This window comes from Helianthus annuus, chromosome 4 (assembly GCF_002127325.2).
Source record: "Helianthus annuus cultivar XRQ/B chromosome 4, HanXRQr2.0-SUNRISE, whole genome shotgun sequence".
NCBI lineage: Eukaryota > Viridiplantae > Streptophyta > Magnoliopsida > Asterales > Asteraceae > Helianthus > Helianthus annuus.
This window is the reverse complement of record NC_035436.2, coordinates 41379816-41389866: the sequence shown is the minus strand read 5'-3', so window position 1 is coordinate 41389866 and position 10051 is coordinate 41379816.

The following is a 10051-nucleotide window of genomic DNA, read 5'->3' as shown; positions in this document are numbered from 1 at the left end:
AAACACAAACCAAGAGATCTTGCATTCAACGATTTACGAAGACTGATACAAGACTCTGCCTTGAACTCGCAACCCCACTATCCAACCAACAACCTCAACCAAATGGTTGAGGTTGGTTTAAATACATAATCGACTAGGGCAAACAAAGCCCGGTTGCGACCCAAAGAACTAACCCAAACACTATTAATTTCGGCCCACATACTAATACTAAAGAAATACATAAACAACCCCTGCACTGTGTAAACCTACATGAATAAACCTTTAGGTTCCAACAATCTCCCCCTAGGTTTATGCATGCAGGTTCTCGATGCTTCAAGTGTTACTACCACCTCCCAAACGATCTTGAAAACCACCAAATCCAACTTTGCGAATGTGAATAGCAGATGCAACAGCTGCAGTCCAACCCTTTGCGATGTCTTCATACTTCTCAGTTGCTCGAATCTGATTTTGAGCAAACACCTCTAAATCTTCAAGAGCAATGTTGAGCACATCCACTTGATCAACTAAACGAAAACTCACATCACCATCGCATACAAACACTGCCTGACCGAGACGCTCATCATAAGCCCAAAAATGTAAAGACTTCAAAGCACCTTGAGGAATCTTCTTTACCAACGGAATCACTTTCTCTTTGTCTGTCACAGGCCAGTGTACTGCTTTCATTCGCTTCTTGGTAAATGGATCCCGAACACCTTTAAGAGGTTTAACAATAGAGTCAGCAGTACGCATCGATGAAAAGTTACGCTGAACTTCCCTCTTCAATCTTTCGAAAAACATGTGTCCAGGACCTCCAGGGTTATCATCAACGTAAGGTGCATTTGACAATTCAGTCAGATCAACCTTTGTAAATGATTGAAACTGACCAGGATGTTTATACCATTCCACAGGACCAACTTTCCTCTTGATCCACCATCTTTTTCTATCATGGTCGTAACCCCAGCTTACCACACCTGAACGATTTCCAACTTGATCATACAGAGTATCACCAACATCCATCAGATGATGAGTAGCCTGAGCATCAACATCATCTGGGTTCAGATTCTTGTTCTTCAAAATCACCAATTCCCTTTTCCTTTTAATTCTTTCTGCCTTTGCTTTATCTGCTTCTGGATCAGTAACTCTCTCAAAGTATTTCTCCATTGCAGCATTCTTTTCAGCATTATCCTTTTCAAAGGCCTTCCTTCTGTTTTCAGCGTCTGTAGGATCAGAAAATTCCTGCCCAAACTTCTTTTCAAGTCTACCACGTAGATCATAGACCATAGAGAATAACAGACTAACATCTCCTTGAAGTTGCTCAATCTGTTGATCCTTTTTCACTATGATGTCTTCAAGTTGGATAATCTTCGCTTCTTTGTGAATCGAGTCTTGCTCAACAACAACCAACCTTCTTTTCATCTCTCTCATACTTATAAACTCATCCTCATCACTTGAGTCATCGTCGAAGGGCATTCTCACTGGTTCCTTAGGCCTTTTACCACTTGAACTACTAGGCATATCATGAATAACATTAGAAGGACCAGCAGAATCAGAAACACCAAGTGATATAACACCAACAGGCTCAGTAACAACACTTGCAGCTTGAGCTTCAACAGTAACAGCAGTGGTATCTATATCAGTTCTTTGAGCGTCAACATCAGACTCAAAGATGTCTGCGGTAGAGGTGGTGGCATCAGTAATATTCTTCTCAAAATCAAAATCGTAAAGACCTTCATCATCTTCATCAGTAATCAAGGGTTGATGTTTGTTTTTCTCAACATACATTCCGAGCCGAGGATCCCTCCTTTTCCGCTTCAAGGGTATGGAATCAGGATCCTTTGGGTGTTCACTAGACTCTTCATTTGGAACTGAAAGACTAGAAGGAGGATTTCCCATCTTTTCAGTCACCGACTTTAATAATTGAGCCAAACTTTCAGCAGAAATCACAGGTAGGGCAGTTGAAACAGCATCAGTAACTCCAGCTTCAGGTGGAAGCTCCATATCCACATCAGAATCATACGAAATCTCAACACCTTCCTCATCAGAATCAATATTCACAAGCTCATTCTCAGGTTCTTCTTCAACACCTCTTTGAACATCATGCTCTTCAGCAACAATGGCAACAGCAGGTCCAACATTAGCTTGAACAGGTTGAATTATGACTGGTTCTGCAGCAACATCTTCAGTCTCAGCAAATTGTCCAAACTTCTCCAATGGAATCCGTCCTTCAAACTTTCTTTCCGTACCCTTCTTTGTAGTAAGAGCACCAAAACATGCAGGACCCATCGGTTTCAACTCCAATGTGTTTCCAGATTTCACCAACTCCGGATAACGTGCATCGAGGATCATCTGTATAAACCTTGGATACATAAGAAACTTATCCTTCCTGACTCCCATCACATTCCTTTTCATGGCCTCCAAAACATATTTCGAGTAGTTGAACGGTTCATTCGTTATTACACAAACCAGAGCAGCAGTCTGTGTACTATTTAGCTGATCAGTACCTCCTCGATTCTCGGATATGCACAAAAGAAACATGTGCAATAAAAGCCTCCAATACGGATGCACAAACTTCTTAACCAGAGGAGGATATTTGCCTTCATAGCTTAGTCTGGGTAAAATAGCTTCAACTGTACCAGCTGGAACCTCCATCGAATCCGATTCTTGATCATTAAACTGCAACACTTCACGAATCATTTGTTATGTTACAGTAATTGTCATCTTCTGAATTTCAGACACAATAACTCCCTTTCCTTCAACCACCTCGATCTTCGCGTTCTTCCAGAAATCTTGAATGAGACCTTCATAAATGACTGGATTATCTCGAAATGCGTGAACAATACGGCAGCTGTTTAGGCCTTTCATAAGCGAGGTGTACAATCTCCGATGTTTCTCTGGAGGAGGTGCCAAATATCCTGCCTGATTATGAGTTGCTATAAACTTCAAATCCATTATCTGCACAAACCAAAAGTGTGTCACAAACATATATAGTCAAAAAAACTCAGAAATATCAACAGTCAAATCGAAACCAGACACTGTTGACTCGAAATCACGAGTCGCAACAAGGAGTCTTGAGTCGCAACCAAAGGTTACTATCGAGATCTCTAGTCGAGACCTTGAGTCGAGACCTTGAGTCGAGACCTTGAGTCGAGACAACAGATCTCGAGTCATTACTATAAGGTTGCGACTCGCAACAACTGGTCTCGAGTCCTTATCCATTTCTTGAGTCGAGACCACACAAACACGTTGTTGTTAACCACTTTGGATCAAATCTCATAACAATATTTGAAAAATTTGAAGACCACATTATGTTCATCTTAGGGTTCTTCAAGTTCTTCAAACCTTCATCAGATGATCATCAGACCTGCAAAACTTCAAGTAGATCATCAAAATACCTTCAAAGATTATGAGTCGAGACCGGAAACTGCTATGAGTCGAGACCGGAAAACGCCACAAATAAGACTCGAAACCGGAGATCAGATGATAGTCGCCGGAATCCTTGAGAGAGAATCTTGAAGATCTCGAGTGAGTTATGAGGTCTCGACTCGAGACCTTGCTTTTATACATCAACCCATCAAATGGGCTTGGGCCAAACAGACCAAACATTGGGCTTATTGGACCGGGAAACAATTAAATAAGATTTAATCCAGTTAAGTCCATTTAGCAAATATTTAATTAATTAACAATCCATTTAGACTTTCTGAGCATGATTTGTACAAACCTAAAACAAAAATAAATAATAAAATAATTATTATTGACAAAAATAAAAACAGGAAAACACCAAAGATTACTCAGGGATCAAATCACGAGGTTTCGGGCTTGACTTCACTTATCAACACTGATCTACTACCGAATGATCTAGACAATTGCCAGTATATTTGTCCACTTAAACTCATTTTCCCAGACCTGTTCCATATAACTGCCTGTAACGCATTTTATCATGTTTTAGTTTCTTGTCAATGAACACCCAAACAAATACTAATCAAATCCCGGAAATATAAGCAGCACATTCTATCATGTATGTAGCATCCCTACCACATATTTCACAAGTCCAATCCAGATCTCTGAAAGCTTAACTGGGAATAGGTTGAGAAGAGAACAGAATAGATCTTAAGCAGAGATGGTATAATATACAGATCAAATGAGTTTTTCTCAATTTGATATAGGTTTAATTTGGGTTTCTTTTGGGCACTTGAGGGCCTCTTTCGGGTGTATAAATGATCTACATAGCGACAACGTACAGCTAGGTCAGCATGTATCTGGATGCAGCAGAAGCTGACGTTGCCTAGCACCTCCAGGTCAGCATGTATCTGGATGCAGCAGAGGAGGTACACGACTTTTTCAGAGAAGATTTCAGAGTCAGATCAAAATTGTGTGTATCGGGACAGCATACAAACATTCAAATAGATATGCACTAATTCCAAGTGATTTTCTTTCCTGAGGTCGTGTACTATATAGTTCTAAACAGAAACAGCTAATGTTTTTGGTCTAAAGAAAAGAGCCTACCAACACATCAATACTAGAGCCAAACTGTTTCGATACTGGTCTTACATGAGTCAGCCCTTGACCATAATGTGAAAGTTCATTTCATTTCCCAGTCACTGCAACACCTCTTTTTGTATCTCTCAATTTTTTAATGTTTTTGTATTTTTCAATTTTTTTTAATGTTTTTGTATTTTTCTCCCCCTAAATTTGTGCATAAATAAAAAACTACCTAAGAATAGAAAAACTTTATGAACAAATTTACCTACGAAACACAAACATGCTCAGTCAGTAAAACGGATCATTTTCAGAAAATCCAAAAGCACTCTGAATTTCGAGCTACTGACAGGTTTGGTGAACAAATCGGTAGCATTTGCATCTGTGTCGATTTGTTCAAGAGTAATAAGACCTCTGTCGAAGCAGTCTCGGATAAAATGAACTTTAATATCAATGTGCTTTGTTTTTGAGTGAAAGACAGGATTTCGAACAATTTGAATTGCAGCATCATTATCACAGTAGATAGTAGTGTTAAGATAAGTCAAACCATAATCCTGCAATTGATGTTGCATCCACACCACTTGAGAGCAAGAAGCAGAAGCAGCAACATACTCGGCTTCAGCTGTAGATATCGCCACTGTCTGTTGTTTCTTGCATTGCCAAGAAATGAGCCTATCACCCAAAAATTGGCATCCCGCAGATGTAGATTTCCTGTCACTGTCAGTACCTCCAAAGTTGTTGTCAAAGAAAGCAAACAAGTCAAAATTGGAATCCTTCGGATACCACAGGCCAAACCGAGGTCGGCCTTTAAGATAACGAAAGATTCTTTTAACAGTAGTAAGATGAGAAGTTTTAGGATTAGCCTGATAGCGTGCACAGTTGCAGACGGCAAACATGATATCCGGACGGCTAGCTGTGAGATACATCAATGACCCGATCATGGACCTGTATTGACGTTGATCTACAGAATCTCCTTCTTCATCAGTCAATAGAGGCCTCTCTGCCATTGGTGTTTCAGCAGGCTTTGCATCCGTAAACTTGAATTTTGCCAAGACGTCATCCACATACTTCCCTTGATGAATAAGAATCCCTTGAGAACTCTGCTTGACTTGTAAACCCAGAAACAGTGTCATTTCCCCGAGAGCACTCATTTCAAATTTCTTCTTCATAACTCTTTCAAATTCCTTGCAAAGATCCTCACTTGTAGACCCGAAAATAATATCATCGACATAGATCTGAACTAAGATTTGATCACTTCCTACTTTCTTGATAAACAGATTCTGGTCTATGGTGCCACGCGTATATCCATGAGCCAAAAGATGTTCCGTTAAGGTAGCATACCAAGCCCGAGGAGCTTGGTGCAATCCATACAAAGCTTTATCTAGCTTGTAGGCATACTCTGGATGGTCTGGATGCACAAACCCTGGTGGCTGCTCGACAAAAATTTCTTCCTTCACATCTCCATAGAGAAACGCGGTCTTGACATCCATCTGATAAACAGTGAATCCCATGTATGACGCGTAAGCTAAAAAGATCCGGATGGCTTCAAGTCGTGCAACCGAAGCATATACTTCATCATAGTCCAGACCTTCAATCTGTCTAAATCCCTGAACCACCAGCCTTGCCTTGTTTCGAACAATGACTCCAGCAGAATCTTGCTTGTTTCGAAATACCCATCTTGTTCCAAGTTTACGCTTTCCCACTGGCAACTTGACAAGTTTCCATACTCCAAGCTTTTCAAACTGGTTCAGTTCTTCGTGCATTGCATCTACCCATCCTGGTTCCTGCAAAGCTATATCAACAGATTTAGGTTCAATTTGAGAAAGATAGCAAGAGTATAGACAAGTATTGATGACTCCAGATTGACTCCTGGTCATGATCCCTGCATTCACAGGACCAATCACATTCTCTATAGGATGATTTCGCTGGACACTTGTAGGTATGGCCATGTCTGGAACTATCTCATCTTCAGAAGCAGTGTTATGATCATCAGCAGTGGTGTGACTAGTCTCCCCCTCATTAGGTACTGTAGTATGATGAATGAATGGAGTAGTGACAGAGCAATCCTCAGGAATGGGATCAGGAAAAAGTGGAGATCCTGAAACACTGGGTGCAGCACCACTAGTTGAAGCACCTTCAGGGGAGCGATGGGACATCTGTTGAGGCGAAGAATGAGGAGTAAAAACCATCCCGGGGGGATCAACAGTGTGACCTTTTGGATCCTTTACTGCTTGTTCTTCTTCCTCGGAGTCACCAAATGACAATGGTTGATGCGGTGTTGACATTCCTGCACCTGTAGAGACACTTGGTAACGCGTTAAAAGATTTAAACAGAGTAGTATAATCATATAACCAGTCTGGTCCGACTCTAGCATCAGTAGAATTTTCTTCTAGCCATTCAATGTTGCACGACTCAACGACCTTTTTGGTTACTTTGTTGTATACTCTATAAGCAGAGCCTTTAGCGTATCCAACAAAGTAACAATCGTCTCCTTTGACCTCAAACTTCCCATTAGTGTCCATAAGTAGTAACACACATGGACAGCCAAAGATACGAAAGTGTGAAACCGAAGGTTTATGTCCTTCATGTGACAACCCTCACAAAACCAGGTATCCGTACGACTTAATTAGCTATTAACTGTTGCCTAATTACTGTGCTTAACTGAGATTTCTGATAAATTGCTACTTGATTGTTGGTACTTGTACATATCTGCATCATACTTCAATTCCCGTCACTACATTATTTATTTACTGAACTTTAGTGACAAACATGATGCACAAAAGCACAGTAGCATTTGAACGGATAACCTATTGAACATGCTGATATAGCCAGCATCAGGCAAACACTGCCTCTAAAGGCCTGAATGAGCCAGAATTATTTTACTACACCCATAGTGTGTGTAGGGATACAAGGGTTGTATAATTGCGCCTCTAGGAATAAGATACAGAGATTGGATGTGCCTAAAACGTACTTTAAGCACGGAACACAGCACTTTTATTTACACACTAGCTTCTAGCTAATTAATAAAGTGCCAAAATACAAGGAATTATTCCTGACACTTTGCAAAATAAATTGTGTCGCTAAAAATATTACTTACGACGCTTAAAGGATATCTTAAGCACTTTAACGGATTCCTATCCGACCGAACAACCGGACAATACCCGGAACATAAAAATATTGCCAGGATTATTATTGGTATTTTTCTGAGCCAGTTAGGGTCCCTGATTACCCTAACGCCCGCTCTTTAACACATTAAACAACTAACGAGGTTAGACCTTAAAGTTAACCAACTTAACTTAACTAAACTATAACTGAACAATCGAGATCGAACCGGATGCCATTACATCCTAATGAAATCGGCCAACTATGATGTGACAAGGGAGTACAAGTTTTATTATATTATATTTGATTCGTGGATATCTAGAAGCATAGAAGACCGATGGACGAAAGCGCCTAAAATCTCTATATAAACCCCTCTCTCTCACACACATAAACACACACACTCAAGATCAAACAACTCTCACTCTCTCTTGTGCTCTCCCTCTCGGCCGAACATACCCCCCCCATCCAACCATTTTTCGGTTTTGCTTCACCCATTCCAAGCATACACTAGTGTCGGGGATCACGTACAACGAAGCTTGGAACAAACGGAAGTTGAAGGACCTCGAGCATTTGCTTTTATCCACGCAGTTTTCGACTAGAATCTTCCCTAGCCCCGAGCTAGAGGTATATCATTTAAAACTCGTTTTTAATCGTATCAAAAGTGGTTAAAAGGATTTTTATCGGTTAAATATCGGTAACCCGCTTCATGAATCTTTAAAGTCTTCTAAAAAGTGAAAATCGTTGGATAAAAGCACATAACGCGTGTAAATGTCGTAGTATTTGAATATGTTGATTGTTAAAGCCCGATCTATGATGTGGTGGCTCTTATCATCGTTTAACCCGACTTTGTTAAGATCACGTATCTTGACATACACTTGTTTCTTTTGTACAAGGGTTAAAAGGTGAAACTCCACCACACGGGAAACATGAACTTGTGTAAAAGTGTTTTAACGTGAAAAATAGTATTTAAAACGAGCCGATCTACGTATGTACAAGTGGTATATTCGTAGAACCGGGTGTTGAGAAAATCATGTTTTATAAAAGATGTATAACAGGTTAACAAATGTGATTTTTATAGTGTATAAACACTTGTGAACTGAAAGATCCGACAAAATAACAATTTCTGTAAAAATTGTCGGAAGTTGTAAAGAGTGATTTGTTCCAAAAACGGGGTTTTTGCAAGAATAAACTATTTTATACATAGATCCACTAAATATAACGAGATCTACATAATAGTTTTAGAAAAACTACAAGTTCATGTAATATTGTGATTTTACATATTAGTCTACGAATTCGAAGTGTTGAAACTTGTTTATTAGGTTGGAAATTGATTGATTGAAATAAAAGAAGTGATTTTGTAAAAGAAAATGATACGCTTGAAAGCGTGGCCACCTCCAGTTACAGGGGAAACTCTGGCGAAATTTTCTAAAAATATAACACTTAGAATTATTTACAAGCGTTAGACTACTTTGACATGTTTTCAAATATATTTCGCCACAACTTTATTTATAAATAATCGGAGGTGGGATTTTCACAAAACTAAACGTGATAAATATATATTCGGTAAATATATTTTGTCACAACACTGTTTATGATTATTTTGTGAAAATGTATAAATATTATTTTTAGAGTAAAAATAATATTTACTAACTTGTCAAACCCAAAATAATACAAACGCTTATACGACAAGCATAAAAGCTACAACGGTAATTTCTATTACCACCTAATCATTAAAACGCAACTTACGCATTACGCGGAAATATTCACCAACACGTATGTTGTTAACATATTATTTTGGAAAGTATTGTGTAAAGAGAAAATATATTATTTTTGAGAAAAATAATTATACTTTGGAATGAGAAATAAAAATATATTAAGTGGGACTTAATGAGATAGTATAAATACACATGTATTTAAATCCCCCATCCTTGGGAAGGAAAGTAAAATACCAAGTATGTACACGAAACGGTTGTCTAACCGTCTCCTAAAAATATAAGTTATAAAGCTAAGGCACGGCCATCCGTCTAATAGAATTAGCACCTGTAGGTCGTTGCACAGCTTCGGATTTTCGGATTACTTGGTAGAGATACGCATTCACTGTGAGTTCATGTCCCCCTTTTCTCTAACTGTTTTCAGTTTACTTAACTGCGGGGGTGAAATACATGTTACTATGATTTACGAGTACTTTACAACGGTATGTTTAACGTAAGGAGGTGTTATACGATCATGTGAGTGGATAGGAACAACATGGGGCCATTAGTCCTCATGGAGGGACCGAGGGACAGGAGCGGTAGATCTATCTGGGTGTAGCGAGCCCAGCCCCCGGCCAAACTAGAAACGGACCGTGGGGTGACTTTGTCCACATACTTTGCCGTGGCGAAATCTGCTAGGTTTGAGTCTCCCTATTTGCACTTCACATATGTCAGTGGCCTTGCAAACCATTGGTGATCACAAGTCCTCTTACACTGCTACATACCACAACTATTTTTATACT